General features: G+C 41.2%; 1 protein-coding gene across 3 annotated transcripts in view; it reads left to right on the forward strand.

The window, feature by feature from the left end:
• The first annotated feature begins 3,122 nt into the window (after window positions 1-3,122).
• PLEKHG1 (pleckstrin homology and RhoGEF domain containing G1) overlaps window positions 3,123-24,307 on the forward strand; it is a 133,271-nt gene continuing 112,086 nt past the window's right edge. For 2 of the 3 annotated variants that reach the window (XM_065834229.2, XM_065834232.2), the window contains exons 1-2: window positions 3,123-3,475; window positions 14,633-14,701. The gene's annotated coding sequence lies outside the window, so the exon portion shown is untranslated. Of the gene's footprint in view, window positions 3,476-14,632; window positions 14,718-24,307 lie in introns of all 3 variants that reach the window. The other variant, XM_071806419.1, reaches the window with a different exon arrangement.

Raw genomic sequence — 24,307 nt, forward strand, 5'->3', positions numbered from 1 at the left:
AGTGTACCTGTGCCTGCCAATTAAATTGTATCGTGGGTGGAATAATAAATTTGGATGCTAGGTGACGATCACATTGCAGATTTTTTTTTTTTTTTTAGGCTGACTGGGGAGTGCCCAGGTTAAGATTACATCTGTTTTCCCTGCCTTACACTCTCATGCATGGCACAGATGCAGCTGCTTGCTTCTACAGACCCCTCTTCTCACCAAACAATCAAATCTGGCATGTGTCTTTTGTGTGTCTAGGGTGTCTTTACAAGTAGCAGTTTTCTGCTATTGTAGGGACATGTGGTTTTTTTTGTTTGTTTGTTCCCCCCTCCCCCCCCCCCCCCAGATTCTAACTCAGAATAGATAAACTTGTGCTTGCGTTCAAGTAAATGCTGAAATTCATCACCAGTCAGTAAATCTGAAGTGACACAGATTTCTGTACATTTAAAAGCATTGCTTGGAGTTCTGCTGAGTCACAGCCAAAATGAGGAAAACATTAACACAATGACTGGTAAAATCCAGTCCTGGTGATGTAAAGAAATGCTATGATGTTTGTGATCATATGTATATGTACAAACCTATTGGTAGACTAGTTGATCTAAGCAGGCTTCTTTGAAGAAAGGAAAATCCCAAAGGGAAAAATAATGTTAGGTTACAGATCCCCAACCACAGTAAGCAAAACACTTTGAAGTGGTTTGTGAAAGCAAGTCCTGATCACCGGTATGGAAGATACAAACTCACCGGTGGTGCAAGTTCCTGAATGCAGGGGCAGCAGGAGGGACAGAGGTGAAGAGCCAATGTAGGAAGCTGGATTGCACCTCGTGTGTGAGGGGAAGGCAGAGGCACTACTGCGTGACGGCACGAGAGATGCTGTGAAAACCAGCAAAAAAAGATGGAGGTGGGGGAGCAGAGGCTTGGCTCTTGCCTGTGCACAGGAGTACTGCTGAGGGTGTCAGAGCAGGCTGTTTGGAAACCCCCCATGACGTGCGTGCTCTCACCTGTGCCACAGGCCTTGTGGTGCACAGGCAATACCCAGGTGAACTGTTCACCTGCCTGGAGTCTCCTTGTCACTTGTGCGCTTTTACCAATAGCCACCTGGATTACCTTCAGAAATAAGAGTTCCCACTGTTTGTCTATGCATCTAATACCTCAAAAACTGGGTGGTTCTTCAGGTACACTGTTTTGTATTACAGTACTGTAAAGCCTGACCTTTAAAGCTCTATCATTCTTTCTGCAACAATGATCCTATGCTATCAGTCAGTTGACATAAAACTGGAGGTATTTGGTCAGTCCGTTGGAACGCTATTTTTAGCATAAGCAAACAGAAACCAGACTGGCTCATGATCAGTCCTTTGGGGAAAGGGAGGTAGAAAGATGAAGAGAGAGGAAGAGACTTCTCCTCTTGAAGATTTTTCCTGTTAGTCACAGCACTGAGGAAAAACAAACTCCATATGGAAAAAATCAAGCAGACCTTTAAAACATATTTGCAGAGACTGTACAGTTTCTTAAAGGAACTTGGAATACTCTGTGGTTTGGAGGTTTTGTTCTTATATTTCCCATTTGGGGATGTGTGTGCATTTTCATTTGTTTTAATTTGGCCCGAGTTAAAGGCATCAAACAGTAGTTTGTTTTATTATCATCTATGAAAGATCTATTTGTAAAGGAAAGGCATTCCCTGATTCCCCCAATGGGAGAGAGTTACAAATGCTTCTCTCCCAGTGGTTTCATAGAGAGTTTTTGCTGCTTTTTTTTTTTATTTTAATTGGTGTGCAAACAAAGGCCAAATTCTTGTCCCCCGCACAAGGCCAGAGTGCTGGATGTGTACTCGGTTGCTGAATTCACACACAGAGTAGCCATGCAGTGCAGGAGGTTGTGACCAGTGCGCTGGGTTTAGTGCAGCTACTAGTCACATCTGAAATTACTTGCCCTGGTGAGTGGCTCTGTAGAGAGTCATTCCAGAATATTAACTTCTGTGATCTGCCTTTCCTGCCTGATAGGATGGTGACGGTTCACAAGGAAGGAGGGGTGGAGTAGTACCTACGCATTGGTTAGAACTATGCCTTAATTCTGCAACTTGCATAAGTGGTATGTCTAAGAATGGCTGTCATTAAAACACTTTTTTTCCTTAGTCGAGAAGCTAATTTAGTCCCACTTATTTGAATGTAAACTTCCAGTGTGAAACATGGCCAAATCAATTAATAAATGTGTTAATATTTTAAAATTCAGCACTGGTCTGAAGTGTATTCAATGTGCTTGTTGGGAAAGAGCCCTGGGCTTTTGAAATGATACAAAAAACAGACCCTGCCAGAGCTGTGTTGGTTTGTTTTTTTTTTTTTTTTCCTTTCAGGATTTCAGTGAGAACAGGTAAGATGAGGGCAAACACTGAAACTTCCTTCTTTTTTGAATTACTGCTGTAATTACTTGTTTTGACATCTTAAAACTATGAGCTATTCTAACCTCCCAAATTTCCTCATATTCCACGTGCTTTATATTAGCATGAGTAGAGGGAGAAACTACATTATAGAACAAAAGCAAGGGAGCTATCCTGAATACAAATTATGGAACAAGGTTTTACACAAAACCATGATTTTGTTAGGGCTCAGAAGAAGGAGGACCACTAAACGTGTAGGAAGAATTCTCTCTTCGTGTGTATCTCGCACGACATTAAAAAAAAAAAAAAAAACCAACTTTAAGCTCACCTTTTCAAAGAAGATGGCCGGGCAGACTGCCAAGAGGCAGGTGTAGTCTATAAAACCTCTTTGCACTTGCTTTTTAGGGACCGTATTTCAGAGTGGACCTGCCCCCTTCGCATTTTGGCAATTCAGACTCATTTGCAGAATTTAATACCCGTGGTGGTGGAGAGGAGCCGGCTGGGAGCTCGGGGACGCACGGATGGGGCTCCCGGCCGGGCGGGGCGGTGGTGCCCTGAGAGCAGCGGGATTGATCCCTGCGTGGAAAACAAGAGGGGATTTTAAAAATTTTTTTAATTTTTTTTTTTTGGCCCCATTTCTTTCCTTTTCCTCCCTCCTTCTTCCCGGGGCTGTAATCCGACTGCTCTCTTTGGCTCGGCTCCAGAGACAAGTCCGAGTGGTTAATCTGTCTTCCTCCCTTTCCCAGCCTCCGGGACAGGAGGAGGAGGAGGAAAAGGGGAGCGGAGTCAGCTGCAGCCCGGGGCCGGGCCGGGCCTCCCTGGGGAGGGGCTGAGGCAGCGGCTCGGCTGCGGGAGTTGAATGGAGGAGGGGAGTTGGGAGTTTTACGGACTCCCCTGTCCGGACGGGAGGAGGAAGTTTGGCGATCGAGCCGCTGCCCGGAGCCCTAGCGCACGGAGGGAGCCGGGGCGCGGCCGTGGGCGCTGGGAGGGGGATACCCGGCGCCGCCGCTGAATGAGTTACGGTGGAAGAACCTCCCGCGCCCCTGCGCCTGGATCTTAAACGGGAGGAGGAGCGGGAGGACGAGGGCAGGCGACGGCGAGAGCCTGCTGCCGTCGCCGGTGAGTGCGGGGGCTTTGTTCGCGTGGGGCGAGCTGGGGAGGGGGCGACAGCTCCTGGATCGGCCCGGGGCCGGGAGGTGGTCGATGAGGCACCCGGTACCCTACAACCGCCCGAAACCACCCGTGCAAGGCGCCGCGGCTCCAGCTGCCGGCCCCTGGGGGTCTGCAGGGGAGCGGGCATTTTGTGTCCGCAGCCTTTGTGCGAGCCCCGCCGCCCCCCGCTCCGCTCACTGCTCCTGGCAACCGGCGGTAGCCGACACCGTACGCGGGGCTTCCCTCGAGGCTGCGGCAGTCACTGGCAGCCCTTCGGTTTGCCCACCGAAGGGCTTTGTGTTTGGCCGCTCGGCCGGAGCAAAGGGGTAGCCTGTGCATGCCGGGGCTGCTCCGCGCCTGATGCGCGCCGGGCTTAGCTGGGGTCTGAGGACTTCACCGAGTCCTTTTGGGGCGGGAGGAAGTGTTTCTTTTAACGTATGATAAAATTGCGCGGCGTTTTAGGTTTTGTGCGGATACTTTAGCAAACGTGTATCTTCTGGAAAACTGTGCTCCAAAAAAAACCCTCAATTTTTGGGGGTTTAAGGTAATGTTAATCGGTTTGTGATAAACGTGGCCTAAAGAGGGTTAAAAAGTAGGACTGATCTTTTCGTGAAGTAGCAGGAACGTTTATTCTAGGGAGGGAAGACGCAGGAGAAACAATCCGAGCAGAGCAGTGTCCTGCCGGCCGGTGAGACCCTGGATGGCTTTCCCCATCTCCTGCCCTTGCCCTTTCCCTGCTTTGCAGGTTTTGTGTCCCGGTCCTTGTCCCTCTTGTTGAACGAGAAGCCTTCAGAGCTTGTCCTTTGGTTCGGGCTGATGGATCTGAGGCACTAATTTCCCTCATTCTTCACAAGCCACAGTGCTCCCAGAATGAGGGAAAAGGACCCGAAAACAAACGTAGCTGTACATTCATCTGGCTTTCAGTACAGTCTCTCTGTAGCTGGCTTTTTCCCCTTTTAATTGTTAATTGGCAGGCTCAGAAACAGCTGTGGCCTTGCATTTTTCTTTTAATGTTTGCTGGTACTTCAACATTTAATAATGCTGCCTAGAGAACCTGATGACTTATAGGTGTTTTGAAAGCTTTGTAATAAGAGCCTACTAATAGTCTTCTTTTGCTACTGTTTCATTCTTGGAGGGAACAGTCTTTGCTGCTGGAGAGCTGTGGTTCAAATTTCCACAAGCGTTTGTTGCTTGTGCCTCTAGCTAAATTTATAAAGGAATCCTGTTAGCTTGGACAAAGCTAAATCTGGCGGTAGCAACTCCTGGCTCTGTAATTCACTGTGGTTGGCGAGGCACAATATATAGCTTCCTTGAGATTTATTTTTATTTTTGTGTGTGGCACGTAGTTGTCATAATTTTGGGAACTCTTTACCAATGTATGTGTGGGTGCTTTGAGATGAAAACATAAGAGTTATGCTAAGGTTAGAAAGTGTATTAATAGGGCACTTGTCTTGAAAATATGGGATGGCAGTTTGAGATCGGACTCTTAATGAATATTGGTATTGTTCTCAGGTCTGTGCAGATGCTTAGCTATTAAACTTTGACTCTCTAGTTCTCCTCTGTGTTCTCAGTTGGCAAACTGGAAGTGATACAAAGCACCCTGATAAAAGGCTCAGTTTTAAATGTGTTCATTTATGGCAGTGCTGGCTTTTTCTTTCCAGACCTAGGTAAACAGTGTTGACCTGTGGCCATACGACTGAGTGCATCCCTGCAAAGGGATGTTATAATTCTAATGCTAGACATTAATGTGTTGTTTTTCTTCTTGTTGTTTTGCTTATGATTTTCCAAAAAAGAAGAAAAAACAGATATGTAGTCAAATTGGTTTTGTATTTTAGATGCCCCCTTTGCGTTTAATAGTGACTAACCTCAAACCAAACAATTCCAAGAGATGGATATTACGAAATATGTGAACTCAGAATGGACTCTTTTTTTTTGTTTTGTCTCTCTTTTTTGTTTGTTTGTTTTGTTTTGAAGGAGGTCCCAAATATCAATCTTCTAACAGACATTTAGCACACTTATTAAAGTATGCTAAAGACTCATTCAGCTGTTGACTTCTGTTTGTTTCCCTCATGCTTGGCTGCAATTCCAGCAATTGCTGGGCACCACTAAGTCTCTCCCCAGCCAAGCCAGAGCTGCAGTTCTTGGCCTTTGGAGCACGGAGTTGAGAAGAGGCACCACGTTGTTGGGTGGCAGCTGGAGATGATGCTTAGCATGGCCCTGTTGTGTACCCCAGGTCTGCTGGGTCAGAAAATAATTGAAACATCTAATCTGAAGATAAAGGGAGCCATTTGCAAGACTCTGATTAGAAGTGTTTCTTGGATGAGACATCTATGAAGTTGTGGCAGTTATAAATTAGGACAAAGGAATTAATCTGATGTGTATTCCCTTTTGTATTCAGTCATGCGTTGAGAAGGATGATTGCTGTGTTAATGGCGTATGAAAAATGTGAATTAGTAATGAAATATCTACTGAAGACATTTGGAGTAGTTGTGGTTATATATGGTGATCCTTTTACAAGGAGCTGTAATTTTTGCTTGTGGGGACAATGAAGATGCCTTACACTGCTTATACTAAACAGCATTTTCCTTTTCTAGTGTGAGAAAGAGGGGAAAAAGGAATTATTGCAGCCCTCAGCAAGGCCTGAAGTGGCAGGACTTGCAGAGGTATTGCTGAACTGTTAGTTATTGTGGTTGCGCAGAAAGAGTTTTAATTTGTAGGACTGGCAGAAAAAAATAGGAAAAAAGCATTATTTTTGTAAACTGAGAATGCAGAGGACATGGAACCTGTAGTTTCCTCCCCCCCTTTTTTTAAAGGTGCTTTTCAAAGCATTTCTACTAGCTGCTCATTAAATAGGAGATTAAGCCTCTCATTCTGGGAGATGAACCAAAACCACCTTGAGTGTTGTGCAGCATCACCAGTCCCAAACAGTGTCTTCCCCATCCCAATCATGGCTCAAACTAACCAAATGTGTTTGGTTTATTAACCATTAATCTTGTAATATTTTTCAGTTCCTTTTGGTTTATAAGCGAATTACAGTGGTATTTTCCAGTTCTTTTCTTGTAACTGGAATGCACAGAAACGTCTTTTTTGAAAGAAGAGCTGAGATTCCCAGGAGATGTCATGACTCCAGGACCTGGGGCTTTAGAAAACCATCACACATCAGAGCGAGTGGGTGGAACCACAAAACTGGAGGGGTACACAAGCAAAGCAAGTGAAGAGGTAAAGTCATTCTTTAGGCACACCACCAGTACAGGGGCAGCAGCTATGATTGGAAGTATGGGAGCCTTTACGTGTGTGGTTAAGCATATATTAGATGAACAGCACCTTGTTAAATAATAACAACATTTTGGCGAAGCCTGTTCATGTTAATTCAATTTGCAAAGGAGTGTGTGTCTGAAAAACTGTCTCATAGTGTTAAGTTTTTGAAGTAATTTTAAGGATATAAATAATTTTATGGTGGTTGTATTAACTAGGTCTGTCTAGTCTGATTCACCAAGTTGAGTTTACATGAACTTGGCCTAAAATAGATTTAACTGCAAATTTGATTACAAGTGCAGGAAAAGAAAGGGGGGCCTAGTCAAGGTGGACTGGGGAAGGAAACGGAGGGAAAATCTACTGATGCTTATCTAGGAGGCCTGAAAGAAGCAGCTATCCAAGTAAAGTTACAAGCTGCTTAAAACTCATCAGCTGCTGACTGGGATGCCGTCTGAAGGACCTGAATATGGAGGTGGTCACTGCCTGTGTTCTCACTAATCATCATGCAGAGCATTGCTGTTGAAATACAAAGAAAGGTGATGGTTTAAAAATTTATCTAGAAGAGAAACTTGATGCATATGACTTGTTTTCTTCCTGCCCTCCTTCCAGAGCATGAGCTCCACTAGGCCTGTTTCCTAGTCCTTTATGTGACCATGGGTGGCTATGCTAGTGGAAGTTGCGTCTGTGTTTTTTAAGTGTAGTGAGCTGGTATATCTTGGGCTGGCAGCTGTTTCCCATGCAAACATGTGACTCTAAGCAGTGCTAATTACCTTTGAATCCTTTAAGTCTTGCTTGCCTGCTCTGTCATTGAGTTTCAGAGTATGAGTAGTGCCAAGCCTCCTCCTTTCAGCATGTGATCCGTAGAAACTTGCATGTGAGCCCTGCCCAGAAGTTTTCAAACCTAACTTAATGGATGTTAACATTGAACTATATCCATTCAGACATTTCAGGATCACACCCCAGGCATTAGTATCATGCAACTCCTGTTTTCTGCTGATAGGATGCGTGTGTGCTCTCACTGGAAGTAGTGAGCAGAGGTAAAAAGGGTGTCACAGGAGCAGTGGTTGAATCACTTGTCCATTTGCTTACTCAGAGCTCTTGTAGCTAAAACCTTGATACCTAACTCAGGAAAGAGAAAGCTCTTTGGATTGCCCTAAGGAGCACTGTCAGGGACAGCCTAACAGCCAGCTTCCTTTCCTGGTCATGGTTGACATATTTCAGCATTGTCATCTGGGTGTGGGCTTCAAGGTCAGTTTCTGCCTTTAATCAGCCCACATGAGTACTAGTAGTCCCTATCTCCTAGATTTAGTGCGTAGTCTGTAGAGCTTGTACTTTCTCCCATGCTTCTGCTTGTGGTAGGTGGAGTTATCTGTAAACACCGGCAAGATTTCCTCCCTAACCTCCTGTAAACTCTTATTATTTAAAGTATTTACCACCCCTTTGCGTGTCCACTGAGATTAGATATAGTGTCTGCTGCAGCTTTGTTGTGATTTCTACATACTAGTATCAACTTGTCTGTCCCAGTGAGTCCAGGTTCATAGCTGAAGTCCCGATGCATTTCAAAAATACAGTGGCAGAACTACTTGCTTGCTGCTGCTGCTAGTAATCTGTGGTACAGCAATCTAAAGTAACAACATGCTTTGTGTCTTTGGTACCTGACATGAAGGAAAAATTATAGTTCCTTCTTTGTAAAGAATTTTGAAAATAAGTGGGTGAAATGAAGAGCTACTTACTATGCAAGTCTATAAGCTCTTTATCACTTCAGTATGCACGAAGCTTTCCACTTGTTGTTTAAACTTCAACCAAGTCAATATCAGCAGAAACATCATTTTTGCTTGCAAGCGTGTTTGGTGCTGCCAAGATTATCATGCTTCACACTGCAGTGTTTGTGAAGCTTTGTCATTATTTACTTTCCAATTCCTTCTCATTATCCTGATAATGTACCTTGTGTGATTGCTCAGTGAGCTGTCATACCATAGTGTCTGAGTGATGTCATCATAGACTTCACCCTGTTGCAGAAACAATAATTTCTCTGGAGAATCAGCAGTCTTAGCTTATGTGAATGGTAGGCAAAGATGTATTTAGCAATGAATCATGATTGAATTTGGAGAGACAGCTTGCCTTCCCTCATGCACTAGAAACTTTGTATGCTGATGGTCTCTTTTTTCGGTCAGTCTTCTCTGGTAATTGTCAGTTTCTCTCATGCTAGATGAGTCTGAAGTCATGAATCTTTGGTTTGGTCTGTCTTGGTCATTTTGTGCTCCAGCTGCCTGAGGAGGTTACTGCAGGCAGGCAGGCTAATTTGCCACACTCCTCACTGGATGTAGCCTTTTACAATCCTTACTTTATCAGGTTGGTTATGCTGTGAAGTCTTTGTGGTAGGAGCATATAGTCTCCAGTATCTCCTTCTCCTGAGTTTTAGACGTTATGAGCTTTTCCCAGATTTCCAGGGAAAAGCCAGTAACTTCTTTTCTGAACATTTGCCTGCAGCACCAAGTATCAAGCACAGCATAGGCTTTTTGATAAGCCACTGTAGAATTTTGTGATTTGTTAAGTGAACAATAGTAAGCAATTCCCGAGGGTATTGATAACAATTTAACCTCTGAAGTTTGTTTCTGATTTATAGTGCAGTATCTTGGTATGCTTCTGTTCCTCCATTGCTTTAGATGACATTGTTCCTAAACTGGTATCGGAGATGTCTGTGTGCTAGGAGAGTCCATGCTAGGCAAATTTTTCAGTTGAAAAGGACCAGGCTTTCTGCATACCCTTCCTTTAGGAATCATTTTCATCTTTCATGAAGTCTGCCAGTGGGGAGGTGCAGAATAGAGCATCAAGAAAGCCCCATCTTTCTTTTAGTGTTGGCAGAGTGGTTTGCCAAGGCATGAACTGCGCTGAGCAGAGTTTAGAGCCCATTTCCTCCATGGTCACTCAGCCTGGTGGTCTCTATTACTGCAGCTTGTACTTGATCACTGGATCTGCAATGTCACTCTATTCTGGTAGTGTGGCCTGATACTGACACAGGCATGCTTCCTCGATTATGGCTGTACATGCCAACAATGTCGCCTGAGTTCTTCAGTCTCACAGCTAAGCCATCCTGCCGTTCACATGCACAGTACAGATGTAAAGGAAACCACAGTGAAGAGGTTTTTCCTGCAACTCTGCATCAGAGGGTCCTGCCATTTGCCTTGTTGTCAAATGGACCCAACATATTTGGCTCTTGCATCCCTCAGGCCCCTCCAAAGCGATTTGTTCATCCAAAACACAGCGTAGGCTCTGGCTCAGATTCCCACAAGGTCAAAGCAAAGCAGAATAGGCTTGTTTTCCTGCCCTCCATTGGTGAAGCTTTGATTTGATGGGACCTATGATATGCACAGGTGGGGTCTGGAGGAGGAGGGATTTCTTCCACACATCACTGTGTGCTGTTTGGATAGGATAGGAGCTACCTCTGCTTTTCAGGGAAGAATTCTAGAAAAACAAAACCACAACTGTTTGGTTTGCAGTCTTCACAAGAAAAGCTGGTCATCAGCCTTTGTCACAGTGGAACTGTTGCTTTCTAGTGTCTGTCATCTCTAGGGGACAGTGCTTCCTGACTGATTCATCTGCCAACCCTGGCTGTGTGCAACATGCTTCATTCAAGCTTCCAGAGGGGTGTGGGTGCCAGGGGCATCTGAATACATTTTCATTGTTACTGTCTTGTAGTGATGAAGACTCTGCCCACTATATGGTGGGTTTTTTTTGTTTGGTTGGTTGGCTGGTTTTTTTGTTTGTTGTTTTTTCTCTTCTTTAAATCAATGTCTGTGCTGCATGAAGAGTTATTTTGTTTTTAATAGAGGATCAGTGATGGTTTCAGAAAAATCTACTGGGTTGGTTTTTCTTATTTGTTTGTTATAAATGTTGAGTCATATCATCAGGTGATTAGCTCTGGTACCTGGGTCGGAGTTACTTGTCCATGCCCATACTTGCCCAACACTGAATTATTTCCTGGGGACAGTCTGAGGTTATACCAGGGATGGTCTGGAGGAGTTCTGGCAAAGATTCACTCTTGGCTGTCAACCTTCTTATGCAACTCAACCTTTGTGGTGTTCACTCTTGTGAATGGGTAGAGTGAAGGAAACTCTAGGAGTGCCACCTGTATTTAGCCCGTGAAATTAGCTTAATATGTCTGGAAAGTGCTTGGCTGATTGCATGTGGAATAAATCTGCTTCCTTGGGACACAGCACATCTTCTGTCTATCAGTTATTTCATGCAATGAGGTGTGACAATGTGTGGCCTTCCCTTGATGCTGTAATAGGTGAACTGCTTTCTTTGGCCAGAAAGGTTGGGCTTTAAATACTGGCACATAACTCAATAGCAATCATATCAACTAAATTCTTACTTCAGCCCTCATCACTGGTGATTAAACCGCCACAGTGGTTTTCCGTCTAACATGTGAACTTCTAATGAGAATTTTATTCTCAGCTTTCCTTAGAGGATCAGTATGTGGAATTGTTTGGCAAGAGTGTTTGTCTTAAAGTATTACAGTATATGTTGACACCACTTTATTATGTTGAATACACAATATGATCCAAATTGTAAGGATGGAGTTGTCTGGATGTGAGATGTGATTTAGTATCATTGGGGACCAGATAAGAACAGGGATGACAGTGAATGGAATTAATTTGTAAGTTTGTGAAACACAATTATGTGTAGTTGGGTGGCTTTGGCTTAATTTTGTCTTTTCCCCTAGCAGAAACAAGGTAGGGAAATTCTTAAAAAGCAGAGATTTCAAAACTCGAGCATGTGGTTTATTGGAGAAAAGTTTATTGGAGAAAAGTTATCATGTTCACCTTTCAGTTGAGCATCTTAACTGTAGACTGTTAGTGTGCAGCACAGGAGGGTTGTGTGACACTTACACCTTTTAGGAAAACTGAGGTGAAGATGGTCTCAAAGGCTCCCAAGAGAATAGCATAAAGCATGCATCCTCTTACTGAAACTTATTTTGGTTGCTTACCATGCAGAATATGCCCAGAAAGAGAACCGTGATTTTACTGAGTTTTGAAAGGTAGTTTCCAAGTTTCTGGGCTTCTCATTTAACTTTACAGTGAAATTTTCAGGTGCTGGAATGTTTTTCATAGGACAATCAGTCATTATGGTTGAAGTCAACATGAATGTCTGAATGTAGGTGGTTTTAGGGTTTTTGCTTCTTAAACTGCTACTTGCCTTATGCTTTAATCCTATATATTTTCTAAAAGTGATTAAGAATGCAAAGCTTTTTAATTAATAATTATAATATATTTCTAGTGATATATTGTGATGTATTTGTAATGCTATTTTAAAACATATTTCATCTTTTAAAAGTTTGCATGAAGTTGTGGGACAAATGATAGTATATTGGTTAATTGATTTCTTTAAGTGGTCAAGCAAGTATTTTTCTTTGTGATAGTGTTTCTAGTGCAAAAGCGTGCAATACGCTTACATTGATGGTTGAGAAATAAACCATTTATTCAGCCAAGTTGGTAAAAAAATTCATGGGTTGAAAAATTCATTTTCCTTACCGTTTCTTCTGTTATATATTATGATAATACCAAGATCTGTAGAAAAATTTCTTGAAAAAGTTAAAGGAGTTTGATAAAACAACTCTGCTGCATCCAATAGCTTGTGCTTTAGTTGACTTGGATGTGACTGTAGGACCCTGTCTGAAGTCATCAGTCCAAAGGCTTTGAAAGGCTGTTGGGTGCTCTGGGAGTTAGAGAGTGTTTGCTTTAGGCCAATAATTTACTCTGGGACTAAGAAGCTGTTATTGATGAAACCTCTATCAAACAAAGGAACGCTATGAAAAGTTTAGGCTTCTTCAGAATTGTCTGGTTTCCTGATTTTTTTCATTTATTTATACATGCAAACACGTTATTTATACAAACATACATACACACACATATATACACAGGTATGTGTGTATATTTAAATGGTTGTGGTTGTGTTGCCAGCCTGGCTTTTTCTAGGATTCTTAAATAAATTACTTTCTCTAGCACTTGAAATGGAGTTCTTTGCCTCTGGAGGATTTGAGACTGAGGAAACTTGCATGGACTAAATGGAAAGTAGGATGGCAATTACAGCTCACTCTGTATTTTCATTTAGTTTAATTTACATTCTGAGGTACAGTCAGGTGGTTGGACATTTGAATATTACAGCTATTACAGTCTAATCACAGGAGCCTGGTTAGACTCCTCACATAGTTCCTTTTTCAGATTAATAGAGACGTTTATGGAGACAATTCTATGTATTCAGTTATAAACAGGAAAAATGTAGTAAATAAAATTGTTATTATAATTGTCACTCAGTGATAACAAAAGGGGGAAAATACTCATTTAATCTGTGAAATTGCCTTGTAGTGTTGATTTACTGCTGTAAATGTAGCAAGTGGATGAGGGAAAATGTATTCATGTTTCACTTTTTTTTAAAAAAAGCCGTCTCTTGGATGGAGTAGTTTTTGCGTTTAGAAATCATCTGTAGATGAACACTGTGCCACATTAGTAAGATTGAATTGATTGTGTTGAAGTTGAAAGTAGACCAATATTTTTAAAATGGATTTTTGAAATACAAAATCAGGCCTGTTTATGATTGGTTCCCCTAGACCAAATTAACTTGGATGCTCAGCAGGGACTCTGTTTATTTTGGCATAAGAACAAGCATGGGGCAGAGCTTCTTGGTCTCAGAAAACTGGTGATGGTGAGAGGCCTCTGCCGTGTTCCCAGCCAGCTGAATGCCTGAGGTATTTTGCCATACAGGAAATCAATTGCAGCTGAATGTGCACTGTTTCCACTCCAAGTATATAAACAGTCCTTGTGGTGATATTAAAAAATCAAAAAATCCAGCCTTTCATTCAATAGCTTCTTGAAAGTTCAGAGCAAGAACATTTGATGTTTGGTTTCTGTGGATTCTTCGCTGGCACCTTTGGCTGAGGCCATAGCACAAAAATAGCTGAGAGGTAAATTAATCTTGGGATTCTCTGGAACAGACAAAAGTAAAACAATGGCTTAGAGAAATAAAAATAATAATAAAAAAGGTATCCGTGTTCAGTTCTTGCTTGATGTTCCAGTCAATGTTCTGAATCTGAGAAGGGTTACAAATTTAGCAAAGGAAATGAGTTCTTTCCCTCATTAAATCAAGAATCCTATGTTTTTTAGGCTTCAAGACAGGTTAATAATTTTTGCTAGAAAAAGCTGAACCACAATTGTATCTAAATAGCTGCTTTTTGTCAAGTGATAGAAGAGAAAATATTTTCATTTGTATATTTATCATTCTTGGTGACCTTGTGAAAATACCTGGATCAGATGCAGATACCAGACAGATCTCAGAAAGTGACCCATGGCTCTGATTTAATGGCTAGAGATGTGTCCTTATGTTGCTCACTAGGAAAGTGAGGGTTCAGTTGGATAGAGGTTTCCAGGCATTAAAGATAATTGAAATCAGCACTAACAATTTCCAGAAGGAGCATGCCCTGAAGCTTTTGGGGTTTAGACCTTGGGAACCCAACAGCATTTCCTTGTTTTGCCACAGAGTTACACTGCAACCATAGACAAACCGTCTGATCTAGATTTTTAAAGATACATAGGTAGGCACTCACAAAAGTGGTAAGACTCTTAATGGGATTTTTGGAATCACATTAGTGTCTAATTCCTATTCAAAATCTGACCTTTTAGCCTGTCTGAACCAGATTCAGCCCATGCTATGTTTTATTCAGCTACTTTTTAAGGCAGGATGGGCAGGCAGCGCAGCGAGCGTGGCTTAGGGGATAGAAACTGGGGTGAAGGTGGCCTCCCGCTGAGTTGAAGAGTTGTGCTCCCTTTTATCCTTTCTCTAATTCCATAATTTCTATCCTCCTTTCTGCAGAATGCCAGAGATTCAACAGAGCAGAGGAACGGAGACTCCACTTTGCCTAGTCTAACAGTGATTTATTTGGTGAGTGCTCTATCAGGTAAATTTTTAAAATTATTATTTAAACTTTTTTTTTTTTTTAATAAGAGATGGTGTTTGTTGTGCAGAGGTGATTAATGTTGGTGTTCAGTGAATGTACCTCAAGTTTAACCATGAGACTTCTTATTATGCAAATCCACAGTAGGTCACTGTACTGTAGAGGCCTGAGATGTTCATTATCCAAGGTGGTAGGTTTTCTCCATATGGATGAGGATGGGGTTTTATGCTAATCAAATTAAAAATGTGGCACACCTAAGCAGTTAGGGGAGGTTAAGTCTTCAGTTTTAGCACCTCTTCCTGTAACTGAAGTTTTGCTAAAGATCTGTAGCTGAAGTTTTGTTTGTTTGCTTGATTCCATCCTTTTGGAGGTAGAAGTGCCACTTTCATGGAGAAACAATGATCTCTCCGTGGGGCTGGAGAGATCACAGTATCACAGTATGTTTGGGATTGGAAGGGACCTCAAAAGATCATCTAGTCCAATCCCCCTGCTGGAGCAGGAACGCCTAGGTGAGGTTGCACAGGAATGTGTCCAGGCGGGCTCTGAATGTCTCCAGGGAAGGAGACTCCACAACCTACTTGGGCAGCCTGTTCCAGTGCTCTGTTACCCTCCCTGAGAAGAAGTTCTTTCTCAAATTTAAGTGGAAGCTCTTGTGTTCCAGCTTGATCCCATTGCCCCTTGTCCTGTCATTGTTTGCCACTGAGAAGAGCCTGACTCCATCCTCGTGGCACTCACCCTTTATATATTTATAAACATTAATAAGGTCACCCCTCAGTCTCCTCTTCTCCAAACTAAAGAGCCCCAGCTCCCTCAGCCTTTCTTCATAAGGGAGGTGCTCCACTCCCTTAATCATCTTTGTTGCCCTACGCTGGACCCTCTCCAGCAGTTCCCTGTCCTTCTTGAACTGAGGGGCCCAGAACTGGACACAATATTCCAGATGGGGTCTCACCAGGGCGGAGTAGAGGGGAAGGAGGACCTCTCTCGATCTACTGACCACCCCCCTTGTAATACACCCAAGGATGCCATTGGCCTTCCTGGCCACAAGGGCACAGTGCTGGCTCATGGTCATCCTGTTGTCCACCAGGACCCCCAGGTCCCTTTCCCCTACACTGCTCTCTAATAGGTCATGCCCCAACCTATACTGGAACTTGGGATTGTTCCTGCCCAGATGCAGGACTCTACACCTTCCCTTGTTAAATTCCATCTATCCCCCGCCCAACTCTCCAGCCTGTCCAGGTCCCGCTGGATGGCAGCACAGCCTTCTGGCGTGTCAGCCACTCCTCCCAGCTTGGTGTCATCAGCAAACTTGCTGATAGTACACTCAATTCCCTCGTCTAAATCGTTAATGAATATATTGAATAATATTGGCCCCAGTACTGACCCCGAGGCACTCCACTAGATACTGGCCTCCAACTGGACTCCGCACCATTGACCACCACTCTCTGGCTTCTCTCTTTAAGCCAGTTTGCAACGCACCTCACTACTCTATTGTCTAGACCACAGCTCCTCAATTTAGCTGTGAGGATGCTGTGAGGGACTTCTATGTGCTCCTGAGATTTCCTATGTTATTCTATGTCATTTTGAGAAGAAACTGATCTTTCATGATATATTGTTTTAGAGGCTTAATTTTGTTTGTGTACTCTCACTACCAGAAAGTTTTGGGGGAGGTGGGGAACTTGAAAGCATAGGAAAAGCAGATTTAGATGACATGGAAAAGTAACTTGGTTGTAATAACTGTTTTCACTCATTTGGTTGTCTAATACAAATGGATATTCCAGAAGCCTTCATGATAGGGCTGGCAGGAGACTCCACAGAAAATATGAAATAAGAAGAGGACTTTAGGCAAGGTGTATTTCTCCCTCCTTTTCTTCTCAGTTCTGATGCCAACATGAAAGAGTCTTGTCTTCTTTCTGAAGAAGGCAAGCATTCGGTGATGGGTTTGTGAGTAACAGCATGGACGCTGCTATTTGGAAAAGCTCGATGACTTATTGCCTGCTTCACTTCTTCCACTGCTAATGCTGAAACCAGTGTAGCATAGATTAGTTTAAAATTAAAAAAAAAAGAAAAAAATAAAAACAAATATGTTATTTGTCGCCCTGGCTTCTGTGACCTGCAGAGGGAATGCTAATAACCTATGTTAGAACACTAATTAATAACATTTATTAATGAATCCTACTAATATTGGGGCTTGTAATATAATTTTGTAGTACGTACTGATGAAACAATTGTGTTCAAATGTTTATAAAATTTTAGGAGAATGGCAACTTTGTCAGATCCAGTGTTTGAGATTGCATAGCTTTAACAGACTGACACTAGCAGGATTGCATAGCGTTCAGTTGAAGCTTACATCTGACAAACATTAGTGAGATCTTATTTTCCCTTGGATCCAAGGGAGAACAGCCTCGGTAAGTAGGAAAACATTTTGCAGAGGCTGAGAGGAAAGACCAGAAATTTCTCTACAGTATTTTCTAAAAATAGAAAGATTTGGATAAGGTTTCATGTTGTACATACATTAGAAAAAAATAATTGGTGTGACCTAAATTCAGTACACTAGTTGTCTATGTTATTTGTTAATAGTTAATTTCTAGAATTTTTTTTTTGTCCACAAATGTGGAGAGGCTGTACATTCCTGGGTTTCACACAGCAAATAATTTTATTTATTTAGCCTGAAATTTGGGCATATCCAAATGCATGTGAAGTATTTCCCTAGTGACCTTAGAAAGTGAATTACTTGTACAAATACCTTCTGCCCCCTGATTTCCATTTAATTTCAAATGTGCTGCTGGGCTGTGGTTTTGAGTTGCAGTGATTTTAATGTGTTTTCATGATGAACAGAAAAATTAAACCAGACCGTCAGGCTTGAATAACCCCTTTTCTGAAAACTGAGATAACATGGCTTGTGCGTGTGTCCTAGGAGGCAGAGGATTTCCCAGGATTCCAGGACAGACAAGCGCTCACTGTGAAGTGCTTCAGAAAATTGTTGTATCGACAAAACTAGAGTGTGTGAGAATGAATCAACCAATGGAATAAGGCATTCAAGGACTAGATGAAGTGCATTTAGTAAGGACTTAATTCCATGGGAAAAAGGAAGAAACCTAAAATATGAGGAACAGTAATCTCTAAAAAGAACAGCTTAATGGTTTGGGAAGATAACATCTGTACCCAACAACCACTGGTAATTTTGCCAAATTTCCTTTGTTTGCCAGACTTAAACCTGGAGATTTTAAGAATATTTGGGTGTGCTGGGGGAGATATTTTATGAAATTTGTTGCTATTTTGCTATTATGCATTCTGCTTATATAACAATAGTGCCTGGTTTTAATTGTTTCAGTAAGTTGGTGTTTAGAATACACTAATCTTTGGAAATTAGCTTCAGCAGCTCTTAAAATCATTACATCTGTTCTAGCAGAGAAGGAAACATCAGATCAAAATACTTTGTTGTGACAATTCAGGATGACTTCTAATATGCGGTATGTTTATACTAAAAGTCACTACACAAAAAAAAACCTCCTCAAGCATCTGTGCATCACTGAATGCTTTGTTTAGGCCGTATCTTTACTGGTATGCAAATCTGTGGGAGGGTGGAGAGGAATGATGCCTGCCCACATGTGAGCTTTTCTGTAAGTTGGCTCTATTTTTGGTATACAATGTAGCAGGGATACAGTGCAAAAATAGGGGTTCAGTTGTGGTTTAAAGGTCTGTAAAAGCTTTTCTATTGTTGGAAGTGCCTACAAAGTTCTTAGAACAATTGCATTAATATATATGAGAATATTTGGGATTTAGTGTGCTAGATTAGCGCCTAATCCCTTAATGAAGGCTAGCAATTTTTAATAGGTTTCCCCCAAACTCTTTGGGTCTAATTGTAGTCAGACTGACACAGACATAATAAAAAGTGTGTCTCTAGGGTTTTCTGTTGTTGCTGATTTTATGAAAGCTGTCATTCTAATTCAGTGATGAACCTGACCACTGAATGTGATCTGTAACAGAAGGATCTACAAGGGTGACTAGACTTTTTAAAAATATTAATCCAAATTACTTACGCCCATGACATATTGGAAGTCTCAAGACTTAGTACCTTTAGACTAATGGTTCTATAAAAATTGTGGTAACTATTTTTAGAAGGCTTTATGACTGGATAAAACAGCTTTTCCAGATGCTGCTTTATTCTCTTGTCAGTTCACATGTTTGGGAATTTCTGCTGTGAAAAAGATTAAAGGAATTGTCTGGACAAATTCAGGAATAATATAATTCGGACTTTGTATGATCTACAGACAAGAGATTTATTTTTTAGACACTTGTATATTAAGGTGTGGAATAAAAATTCTTATCTATTAAAAAAAAATACAAAAAGACAAGCTCCCTCACCCCTGTCTTCCCCCTGTGCTTGCTCAGAGTGGTCCCCCGTTCCCACTGCCATCTCCTATTGTTACGGTCAAATGACCAAGGAGAAGTGTCCACTTCCTTTTGTGTCTGGGAGATAGGGGTTCTGAATTGATGACTGCTGCTTTCTTTTGACAGAAGGGAAATGAATGGGCAATAGTGATTATAGCACATCTGTTGTTTTCTGGTGAACATCCTGTACAGCAGTGAAACAGTCTTGAAGACTACTATTTTTTTTTCCCCCGTTCAGGACTAGTTAGTAGAGAGGGAGTATGGGTGACATGTGACAGTATTGTTCCTTTGTCACAGGTGTAGCCAGAACAGAAAAACAAATTGCACACTGGAACAGAATGACTTGGTTATATTTTCCAAATAAAGTATTTAAAAAAACCAAACAAACCAACCCCAAAAAACCCCAAACGCACAACCTTGCAAAGACTTCAGGGCTGTATGGTGTTTTGATTGGATGATGTAGGTCATGAGTCTTCTCTCCATAGTATAGTCTCTGCATTGTAGGTGTCACGCTCCAAAATGACAATGAAAATGGCTTCCTCTTGAGGAGACAAAATAGCGCTCATACCAAGGACCCCAGAGCTGAAACATTCATGCAGCTTTCCCTACAATTTCTAGGATTCGTTTACTAAGTCTGTGGCATCATGGTCCATCAGCTGCTTGAACATCTTTTGCTGGAGGTGTTGCAGGATAACTGGAGAGCGCTGGGGAGCCCAGTGCTGTGCTCCTGCCCTCGTGGAGAGGGGCTGGAGTAGGGGCCAGGAGAATCTCCATACCTGGCTTCACAGACTGCAGAGGGGGAAGTTTGGCGGACAGAGGAATGATGAATTATAAGAAAAGGTCTGACCTGAGAGAAGAGGATTTGGAAGTGGGGAAGACGAGTCTGAGGAAATGGTTGAGAGAGGCCAGTGAAATAGGTACGGGATGGTAGTGGAGTGTATCACAGCTTGTCCTCTGCATCACACCAGCCACAGTTTTTCCAATTATTTTCCACTCTGGCTCTTGTATTATAAAGAACGAAGTGAAAGTGGGATGCGCTCTATGCAAACCCTGAGTGTGCTTACCAGGAAACTTTTTGTTCTCTTGCCACACAAAGTGCATGAAAAACGTTAATTGAAAGAGCTCTCGAAATCTGAGTCCTTGCCACTTACTTTGTCCTTTGTTCCTTCCTTTTGCTTTTATTATGTTTAATTGCAGCTTGTAAGCAAGGTGCCAGTATTCTGCTTCTGTACAGCCTTAAATATTTTGATACTTAAACTGATACTGCTTGTGTTGAGCTTGGATGAAGCTGGTTAACTAAACTTAGTGCACCGGGGAGTGCTGCCCTCTTTCTTTAGCGTTTCTGATGTGTGTCAGATAAAATTGGGGATTTTTTCAGCCCTTTCTTGTCACTTGCTATCCCAAGAGCTGCCCTGCCCCTGCCTTCGAAGAGAAGATCACCATCACTTAACAAAGGAGGTTCTGAGATGTACGACTTTGTATCCAGAAGATGCTATTTAGCTGGAAGCTTACAGCCTTCCTTAAGCTAAACAGGTTTTTCAAATAACAACTGTACATGGCCACTAGAGATGGGAGAGTGAGGAAGAATATACTGTGCTGTAGGTGAATATCAACATTGCTGAATTCATGATACCATAAACGAATCATACTGCAATGAATGGCCCAGTGATACGCATGCTATTATGGTGTTGGCAAAATGGGCACCAAAGCTGTGACCCTTCTGTTGATCTGATTTCCACCTTCACTTTAGATTTCTAGGCAATGTGGAGTAATCAGCTGTGTAACTATCCAACATAAAGTTAAACTTCTGCCATTGCTACCTTTCCCTCATCAGGTCAAACTTCAGAATATGGAAAAACAGGTACCATAAAAACTGTTTTAAATTGTGTGATTTCCCTCCCCCCCCCCCCCGCCCTTCTTTCTAGTGGTAAAGCTGGTCATCTTTTTTTTTTCTTTTTCTTTTAGTTTATTGATTTATTTATTTATGGTGGGCTAACCTAAGGGTAATTTAAGTAACTAAATAGTCCTCCTGCTTTTTGAGTGAGATATGCGGAGACCCTGTTCATGCTTCCAAGGCCTTTTAAGCATTTAGCCCGTCCCTATAGAATTTCAGACTTAGCTTTGCATCTGTTAGCAAGTATTATGTTGTAGCTAAATATTAGTTATGGCACTAGCCAAGTAATACAGAAAAACCCCATAGAATCAGTTGAAATCTATTTACTCAGTTCTTTGTAAATTCCATTTTATGGATCTCTTAATGCATTATGGCAAGTTATAAGACAGATAGTAAATTGTTAATTTGAGATTTCTGTAGTTCTAAGCACTACACTGATGTAATATTCTACATGTCTTGTATGACTCATGAGAAACACTTGAATGTTTGTATGACTTAATATATTCAAATTACTATATAGATGTTTTCTAAAATGCTTTTATTGTGGAATCCTGGCTTTGGAAACAGATGTGACTTCTTTCATCCTGAGCTAAAGATGCAATACGTGACTTGGAGCAGGGCTATAGATTGCTTTACAAAATTTTCAAAGGCAGTTCTTTTGTGTATTGATGCATTGATGATTATACGCACAAACCAAAATCCTATTAAAAATGTAAAAATGCCTCTTTTGTTGAGGCAGATATTAGTTAAAGCATGAGACATAGCTGCTCAGTAAAAGAAACTTCAGCAAGAACTTCAACCTCTAAAAGAAAGATTAGCTACTGCTTTTATCAAGATGGACATTGCTTTGAAGATACTAAACATCTGGTTTCCTTCTGGGAGAATTATATTCTGTCCACTTGACCCTTTGTAAAAGTAAATATTTTTATTAGTTACGTTATGTAGGAATTTGAAAAAATATTCAATACACACACAAAAAACCCCCACTTTGCACACTTAGCTTCAGTTGCCTAAGTTCAGTGCATCAAATGTTGTTTTGTTCTCAATTAATGGATTTCATTTGTAATTAAAAATTATACCAGTATGAAACTTGTCAGGAGACATAACTATGATTTTCCTTTATTTGTTTTTCTTTTAAAAAGGAAATATTCTTGTTTTTCCCCTCACTCCCCTGTCACCTCCCAAGAATGTGTTTGTCTCCCCCACCGATATTTCAGCCCTAACTTCTTTTCTTCAACTATGGCTGTAAACTGTACTTTGAGGGTAAATCCAGCCTGGATTATATTTGTTTACTACATAATTTAGATATGTGAAGTTACTTAGTAAAGAGAGTTGCATATTTTGTATTTGAGTGTCACAGTCTTCTGTGATCAAATGAAGGTTAAAGATTACTGGAGATGTAGCTTCTAATCCTGTTTTCAAGGTAGAATAGAAAAGACCTTAAAATAAAAATTGTTACATTTGTTTCTTCCATGTGAAAATACATTTCTTACAAAAACACCCACCATATATACAGTAAGGAAAGGCATTGGACTTTATGAAATGTTACACTTGAAAAATTATTTTAAAAGTGGTTAGGAATTTTTCAGCCAAAATATTTTGTTGGAAATATTTCAGTGGAAACAGAACATTTCACACAAACAGTTTTCAACTAACCTATCAGCAAGAGAAATTTTTGAGATACAGGATTGTAAGAAAATGTGGTTCGTTTTCATGGAAAAATAACAGTATAATTTAAAACTGAGATAAATGAATACTGTCTCTATGCAAAGTTCTGTCCCTGGTGTTTTGAGGTTTGTTTGTTGTTTGGTTGGTTGGTTGGTTTTTGTTTTTCTGGATTACAATCCTTCAACAGTCTCCACTTCTTCCTCACAAAGAACATGGATATTTTCAAAATTCTACTTTTTATTTTTCTGTAAGTTGGAAAGATGTTTGCTAGCTGCTTCTAGTGTACTGTTGTTAATGTTTATAAATTGTTCCTACGGAAGAGATTCTTCTCTTGTTTTAATGCAAATGGTATGATAAATGTCAGACACAACGTAATGCAAGTCACGACAAATTATTCCCTCTTTTCCTTTTTGTTCCCCATTTGACATTTATTAAAACTCTTACTGATGACTTAGCAATGAAGTTAAGACCTACTTCAAAGTGTTACAAATTTAATTTTTCCTGTTTATTATTATTGGTCTAAATCGTGTTGCTTATGTAATAGGCACCATAACTGCCTGTCTCTTTATTGGATGAGCCAATGCTGAGTGTTTATTAATCTTCAGGGTGAAGCATTTTGAAAGAGTATGTGCCACTTTTAGTCTCGAAGTAGAGAGCTTTTGATCAAGTAGGTTGCAAGATAATTGAGGATGCTTTTGCAAAATCTGTCTAGACTCTAAACCAAAAATACAGTGTTTTCTTGTGTTTATTTTGGCAATAGTTTCAAGATTTGCCTCATCCACCAATATTTATGAGAAATGATGCTGAAGTGGATTCAAACAGCACATTATAATTTAAAATGTTATTGTCTCTCTGAAGCACATCTGGTAATATGAGATCTAAAGCTATTAATTTGGCCAGGACAATGAGTTCTTTATGAATTGGAGCTAGCCCATTGAAATGAGTTTACTCCTGAATTAATGATGATGGAGTGTGGGGAGTTCGGAGTAATGACCATCTGCTGGGTTGTTAGTGTCCAGCAGACTTCAAGAGACACGGTAACGCGCTTGCACTAACCTTAATATCCATATTGTTACTATGCATTGAACAAGGAAATAAAAGCTGGATGAATCTATAAAGTTCGGTTGGTGAGGTGTTTTTTTCTTTGGTGTGTGTGAGAGGACTGTCTTCCAGGGGCAGAAGCTTACTGCTCATCCAGTGGAGTGAGAGTGCTCAGTGCAAAAAGAAATTAATAAAATCCCTACCCACTAAATGTACCGTTCAGTGTTATTTTCTGTTTTCCAGTTATTCTTCCTTCCTGGGAACAGATTGATTTGATTCCCCTGCCCCCAAGGATTGCTGAGACAAAAAACGCAAATGCTTTTCACCCTGGGGACTGGAGGAGACCCACACAAGTGCTGTTGTGCGTCATCTGCCATGGTGCAGCAGGGCATGTGCGATCATCAGATGAGTCCCCAGCTCTTTGTCCCTGTTGCTACTCATCCCGTGTACCTTGGTTGCAGCCCAAGGTGTAGTTTAAATGCCTGAAACAGTGATTATCATAAAGCCATTTTATAACCTTTCAACATGGAGAGTAGTGTATGTTTCTTGATATTGTCAAATCATATTTTGTCTTATCTGTACCCTTACCAGATGTAAG

This window comes from Patagioenas fasciata, chromosome 3 (genome assembly GCF_037038585.1).
Source record: "Patagioenas fasciata isolate bPatFas1 chromosome 3, bPatFas1.hap1, whole genome shotgun sequence".
NCBI lineage: Eukaryota > Metazoa > Chordata > Aves > Columbiformes > Columbidae > Patagioenas > Patagioenas fasciata.